Here is an 8,000-nt window from a genome sequence, read left to right on the forward strand (position 1 = left end):
CCCGAGAACAAGGAGTGGCCCAAAGGGCTTTGTGTGGTCGGTTCACAAACATACGACATACATACACACATAATGCATATAACATAACATGTATCATGAAATCAATTAATCATTCGGGTTTATAAAATCACATATCGTGCACAAACGTTACATCAAAGCAAGTCTAAAGTTCGAGTTGTCACAGTATATCTATCTTATTCTACCCCTACGTGGGTTTGTTTTATTTAAGTTATTGTTGTTATTTGTTTAGCCCCTGCGCGGGCATGTTATTCATGTTATTCATGTTATTTCAAAGTCCCGTTTAGGGCAAAGATGTACTGGTACTTTATTTAAAATTTGAAATAGTTAATTTGAATTTCTCATTTTATTATGTACATGAATATAATATTAAAATAATGGAAAATATCAATTTTGTTTTGATTTGCCATTTTATAAGGATCTTAGTAAGGTATAACCTAGCTTGAATGCCTTATAAACAGGCCTGGCTGTGATGGTAAAACCTGGTTGAAAAGATTCAACTCCCTGTTAACGTCTGAAAACATGTTAACATTCCTGGCTAAGCGTGATCTGTAAAATCACACAAGCCACCCTTTTTAATAAATTATCTACAGATTAAATCTGTATACAAGTCTATTAATGACTTGATACCTACGGGTTATGACTATGTCATATAGTGACAGTTGTGGTTTATGACTCTCTGTCTAGTAAAGGATTATTTGTTTAATTATACAATTTATAATCCTATAAAAATCTAAATTTATAATGTAGTAATTGTCCACGTGACTAGGCCTATGGTGCCAATATATATATTTTCATTCCTTGATTGCTATTAAGAGCCTGAATGAAATTTATTAAATTAACTGCTAAGGTTCTTGATACCATGGTTAATAAATCGTTTAAGAACGATGATACTGTTAGGTTCTAAATTAGACCTTGTCATTTATTGTAGCTTAAAGCTACAATGGCCAAATCGGAGGAGACCAACAGTCATTCTGGGGAACGCTCAGATAATGCAAGGATTCACGTTACCGGTGCAGAGTTGCAAGCACTGATAGATAACGCTGTTGCCAAAGCTATGGATGGGCAATTCAGGGAATCTAGTGGTACTCGGAGTAGGACCCGAACAGAAACGCACGCAAAGCCCAAGACTCATTCTGAGGCTCATAGCAAGCCGCCATCTAAAAAGAGTGAGCCAAAGAAAGCTGAGGATGATAATCATTCCTCCAACCACAGCAGCGTCCCAAAGCAGGAGATTAAGCTGAAACATGACACGTACAGCAGGTCCTGTACGTACAAGTATTTTGTATCTTGCAAGCCCAGAGATTTCACTGGGGAAAAGGGAGCCGTCGATTGTATGACGTGGATTGATGAGATGGATACTGTGGTTGATATCAGCGGGTGTGCTGATAGGGACGTCGTGAAGTACGTGTCCCAGTCATTTAAGGGAGATGCGTTAGCATGGTGGAAGTCACTTCTACAAGCTGCCCGTAAGGCCACACTGTACGGTTTGTCATGGGAACAGTTTGTGGCCCTGATTAAAGAGAACTTCTGTCCGCAGCACGAGGTCGAGCGAATCGAATCGGATTTTGTATCCTTAGTTATGAAGAACCTCGATTGTCAAGCGTATCTTACTACGTTCAACACGTTGTCTCGTTTAGTGCCTTACTTGGTGACCCCGGAGCCGCGCAGGATTGCTCGATTTATTGGGGGTCTGGCACCGGAGATAAAGGCTAGTGTCAAAGCTTCAAGACCTACTACATTTAGATCCGTAGCAGATCTATCCCTCTCCCTCACTCAGGATGTGGTAAGATTGAGAGCCATGAAGAGCACTGAGGAGAACAAACGGAAACGTGAGGATGACACCTCACGAAGATCTGAAAAGCGACAGAGGGAACAACGACCACAGGAAAGGTTCGGGGTCTAGGAAAAGTGATCATCAGTCGGGTGAGAAACCCAAATGCAAGGTTTGTAGGAGACACCACTTTGGGAGGTGTCGGTTAGAAACAAAATCCCAGTCTTCGGAGAAACGATGTGGAATCTGCAAGTCCACAGATCATAAAGCTGTGGATTGCAAGAAAATGAAGGATGCAACCTGTTTTGGTTGCAACGAGAAAGGGCACATTCGGCCCAACTGCCCAAAGAATGCGAAGAAAGCAGATGATGGGAAGAAGACTAAAGCGAGAGTCTTCAGAATGGACGCTAAGGAAGCAGTCCTTGATGACAACGTCATTACCGGTACGTTTCTTGTAAATGATGTTTTTGCTAGAGTCTTGTTTGATTCAGGAGCCGATAAGTCGTTTGTAGATGATAAGTTTTGTAAACTGTTGAACCTTCCTGTTAAAACCTTAAGTGTGAAATATGAGGTGGAATTAGCCGATGGAACCTTAGAAACCGCCGCAACTGTTCTAGATGGATGTGTTATATCCATTAGGAATCATTCTTTCCCGTTATCCTTGCTTCCCTTTAAGTTAGCTGGATTCGACATTGTAATAGGCATGGATTGGTTGTCGAGTAACCAAGCCCAGATTCTGTGCAATAGAAAGCAAGTAATAGTTAAGACTCCGTCTGGCGAGTCACTTACTATTCAAGGAGATACCCAGCATGGATTGCCTGAGCAAGTGTCCATGCTCAAAGCATCCAAGTGCATGCAGAAAGGATGTGTCATTTATATGGCACAAGTTACCATTGATGAGCCGAAGCCGAAGATTGAAGATATTCCTGTTATCTCGGAATATCGTGAAGTATTTCCTGAAGAGCTACCCGGGTTGCCACCGGATAGACAAGTGGAGTTCCGGATAGACATTATTCCAGGTGCAGCACCTGTAGCAAGAGCACCATACAGATTGGCACCAACGGAGATGAAGGAGTTGAGGACGCAGTTGGATGATTTGTTAGCTAAAGGTTTTATTAGACCTAGCTCGTCTCCTTGGGGAGCGCCAATCTTGTTCGTTAAAAAGAAGGATGGTTCGATGCGCCTGTGCATCGATTATCGTGAGCTTAACAAGGTCACTATTAAGAATAGGTATCCGTTACCCAGGATCGACGATCTGTTCGACCAGTTGCAAGGAGCAAGTTATTTCTCCAAGATTGACCTAAGGTCAGGATATCATCAGTTGAAGGCCAAGGAGGAAGACGTACACAAGACAGCGTTTAGGACTCGTTATGGACATTACGAGTTCCTAGTGATGCCGTTTGGGCTCACAAACGCACCAGCCGCGTTCATGGATCTCATGAATCGCGTCTGCAAACCTTATTTAGATAAGTTCGTCATCGTCTTCATTGATGACATCCTTATCTACTCGAAGAGCCAAGCTGACCATGAGAAACACCTTCGTTGTATTCTCAAACTTCTGCGTCAAGAGAAGCTTTATGCCAAATTTTCGAAGTGTGAATTTTGGCTTCGAGAAGTCCAATTCCTTGGACATGTTGTAAGCGAGCGTGGTATCCAAGTAGATCCCGCTAAAGTAGAAGCAGTCATGAATTGGCAGGAGCCGAAGACTCCTACTGAGATTCGCAGTTTCCTCGGATTGGCAGGGTATTATAGGAGATTCATCGAGAACTTCTCAAGGATTGCTGCGCCCCTAACCTCATTGACCCGTAAGAAGATTAAGTTTGATTGGGGCCCTAAGCAGCAGGAATCCTTTGACATGCTGAAGCAGAAGCTGAGCAATGCGCCAGTATTGACGTTGCCCGATGGTATAGATGAATTTGTGGTATATTGTGATGCATCACATACTGGCATGGGCTGTGTACTCATGCAGAAAGGCAAAGTCATTGCCTACGCTTCTCGACAACTCAAAGTGCATGAGAAGAACTACACCACCCACGATTTGGAATTGGGTGCAGTTGTATTTGCTTTGAAGTTATGGAGACATTACTTGTATGGAACCAAGTGCATAATTTATTCGGATCACAAGAGCCTTCAGCATCTGTTCAATCAGAAGGAATTGAACATGCGTCAAAGGCGATGGATGGAAACCCTCAATGATTATGACTGTGAGATAAGATACCATCCAGGCAAGGCAAATGTGGTTGCCGACGCCTTAAGTAGAAAGGAAAGGGTTAAACCGATCAGAATCAATGCCAAGCGCATTGAAATAAGAAATAACTTGAATGAAAGGGTGTTAGCTGCACAGAAGGAAGCTGTGCTAGAAGCTAACTATCCTGCAGAAAAGTTGGGAGTAACTGAGGAGCATTTATCCCACGACAAAGATGGGATGCTACGACTAAACGGACGAATATGGGTTCCAGTATATGGAGGACTTCGGGATGTTATCCTCCAGGAAGCCCACAGCTCTAAATATTCCGTTCATCCTGGAGCTGATAAGATGTACCAGGATTTGAAATCAAACTACTGGTGGATTGGTTTGAAAAAGTCCGTGGCCGAGTATGTGGCCAAATGTTTGACTTGTGCGCAAGTCAAGGCTGAGCATCAGAAGCCGTCAGGTTTGCTTCAACAACCTGAAATTCCCAAATGGAAATGGGAAATGGTGACAATGGATTTTATCACCAAGTTGCCAAAGACGAAAAAGGGAAATGATACCATATGGGTCATAGTAGACAGACTGACTAAGTCAGCTCATTTTCTACCCATCAAAGAGACGTATAGCTCAGATATGTTAGCTCAATTATACGTCGATAAGATAGTAGCGCTACATGGTATACCTATATCTATTATCTCCGATAGGGATACTAGATATACGTCGCATTTTTGGAAGAGTTTCCAACAATTGTTGGGCACTCGTTTGAATTTTAGTACGGCTTATCATCCTCAGACTGATGGTCAGAGTGAGCGTACTATTCAAACTTTGGAAGACATGCTTCGCGCATGTGCGATCGACTTAGGTGGTAGTTGGGATAAGAACCTACCACTGATTGAATTCTCCTACAACAATAGCTACCATTCCAGCATAAAGGCTGCGCCTTTTGAGGCCCTATACGGTAGGAAGTGTAGATCGCCCATTTGTTGGGCAGAAGTTGGAGATGTCCAGTTGTCTGGACCAGATATCGTCTTTGAGACGACAGACAAGATCGTTCAGATCCGTGATCGTTTGAAAGCTGCCAGGGATAGGCAGAAAAGTTATGCGGATCCTAAGCGCAAAGATTTTCACTTTGATGTGGGTGAAAAAGTATTGCTTAAAGTATCGCCCTGGAAAGGTGTGATGAGATTTGGAAAGAAAGGCAAGCTAAGCCCGAGATATATAGGACCTTTCGAGATTATCGAACGTGTCGGGTCAGTCGCTTACAAGTTAAACTTGCCTGAAGAGCTTAGTGCTATTCATAATGTGTTCCATATCTGTAATTTGAAGAAGTGTTTCGCTGACGATTCACTGGTTATACCGCATACAGATATACACATAGACGAAAGTCTAAAATTTGTGGAAAAACCTTTGTCGATTGAGGATCGACAGGTAAAGAAGCTTCGAAGGAAGCACGTGCCTATTGTTAAGGTCAAATGGGATGCCCGTAGAGGACCCGAGTACACGTGGGAAGTGGAGTCCACGATGAAAGAAAAATATCCCCATTTGTTTGAATAAATCTCGGGGTCGAGATTTCTTTTAAGGGGGTGAGGATGTAACACCTCGAAAAATTTCGTCCAATAATGTCTTGACACGTGTCATAAGGTTCCGTTATGTGAAAACATACTTTAGAGGGACTAAAAGTGACAAACAGTGAAAAACTATGGAACGTAAGGGTCCAAAGTGTCAACAATGGATAAATAGGCTCTATGATAACCCTACATAATGTTTATAACCTTTAACGGATGGTTCATGGATCATACGACGCGGAAATTGCACAAAAGTGAAGTATTGCAAACTATAGGGGCCAAAAGTGTCAACATGTTTAATTTATACCTCTGAGTGAACTTTTGGCAGACCCGAAGCTTTGAGAAGCTAAAATATACTCACTAGAATATGTGGTTAAAATTTCATGAAGTTTCGTCAACGTATGAGAAAGTTATGGCCAAAACCGTACTTGAAGGACTAAAAGCGTCAACGTCAAATTTCAGGGCTTTTCGGTTGAGCGCAAAATGTTCCGAGGACATTTCCATGTTGGTAAAAGTCCTAAGGTTCTTAGAAACCAACTTTGGGGGTTTACGGGTCGAGAAAAGTAGCCGAAACATCGCGTACAAGCTCAGGGACCATTTCTGCCAAAAATTGAAAGTTGTTTGGCTGAACAGGGGGTCAGGCGACCCGCCTGGACTGACCCAAGCGGGCCGCGTGGGGCTGCCAGCGACAGAAATTCATATTTGGGGCTGATTTGGGTCCGAATTTAAGTTGTTTACAGCTCATTCCACCTCCCATTTGCTCCAATACGTGCCCTTGCATGCCTAGTTCAACAGGAGCCTACTACAAACATCTGATTCACTCTTTAAATCAGATTTTGATCATTGTTCTTGGCACTTGAAGTTGTGAACAAGGAGCTCTCTACATTCAAGAACTCTCTCAAGCTTTCTGGAGCATTTCTGAATATCAAGGACGATTTCTAGTGTTCACTAAGCACCTATAGGACCTTTGTAAGCTTTCAATTCAATCTTTAATCCGTTCTTGTTGTGATTATTGCTAAAAGTCAAACTGGTTGTTCATAAGCTTTGATTTTCTGATTAAACGGATTTCAATCAGTCATTTCTCGAATTGAAACCTGATACATGTTGGTAATATTATGGGAAACAAACCCTCAAAAGGGTACTCTCTGATTCCCACTACATGCATGCTAAATGTCGAGTCAAACGTATTTCTAAAAAGTCAACAGAAGCGATTTTTGTGAAAAATGACATGAATAATGATATAGATGACATGCAATCTGTTGGTTCTTCATAGAAAGCTTTATTATGAATATAAGAATGAATTTTACCACGATCAACTCGACGATCTTTAGTGTAAACCCGGATTGGAACCGAAAGTCTTAATAAACGACTTTTTCGTAAACTATCGGTTCGGATCCGTACATGCATGTGTGAGATCTGTATTTTAGAGCATTTTTGACCATTGGCATTTTAGTTAAACTTTCTGGAAATTTTATGTCATAAGTCTATGCTTAGCCGATTCGAATGCATGTTTCCGATTTATGCATAAAGTTGACTATTTTGCCCTTTTTGATATAAAACGTGATTTTTGGAAAAGTGAAAGAGTAGAAATCTTTATTTCTAATATATAAACTTGCACCGAAAATTTCGGATCAGTTGGTGGTCCAGATTGTGAGTTATGGCCATTAGCGTAAAACTATATTATAAATTTACATAAACGGTCCTTTTCGCGTAGAACCCGTTTCTGGCCACGTTTTGATACGAAAATCTTTACCAACAGAAGTAATATAATATTCTGGGAATTTTGATGATTTTTAATTAATTTTTGGCTGAACGGATCCTAGATCGCCTAGTCATTTCGGCTTATGTCGGTTTTGACCGTTTTAGCCATAAAATGAGTTTTACACATCCTTTTGACCCGAAACCTTTTTCTACTGATTTTATATGATGAATAAATTATTTCAAGTATTCTGGAAATATAAAAATCTCAGATTTAATTTGAAAACCCGAAAACGCCCTTAAATCGCATATTTAGCGTTTTAAGCGCATATTGAGCGTTATACTTGTTTTAAACATATAAGACCTATACCTACTGATGTGTTTAACATATTTTCATAATAAAACAGTAAGTATAAGTATATGAACTCAGACTTCCAGTTTGGCACTTTTAGCCCTTGTGAAATTACTAAAATACCCCTACGGTGCATAGTTTGGTTTTAAAGGATAAATTTGATATATGGGTCATACCCTACTGTTATAATATGTTAAATAAGGTATATTTACTGTATGAACCAGACCCGAAACTCAGATTTCTAATTTTACTCTTTTATTATCTTTTAAATGACCAAAATGCCCTTCTAAGGCATAAATTGGGTTTAAAATTATTCCGGGCAATATAGAACATAACTTACTGATATAATATCATATTTTAAGCATATTATCTCAGGGAACTTGCATTTGAATCATTGGTCTA

Source organism: Helianthus annuus, chromosome 13, assembly GCF_002127325.2.
Source record: "Helianthus annuus cultivar XRQ/B chromosome 13, HanXRQr2.0-SUNRISE, whole genome shotgun sequence".
Classification (NCBI taxonomy): Eukaryota; Viridiplantae; Streptophyta; class Magnoliopsida; order Asterales; family Asteraceae; genus Helianthus; species Helianthus annuus.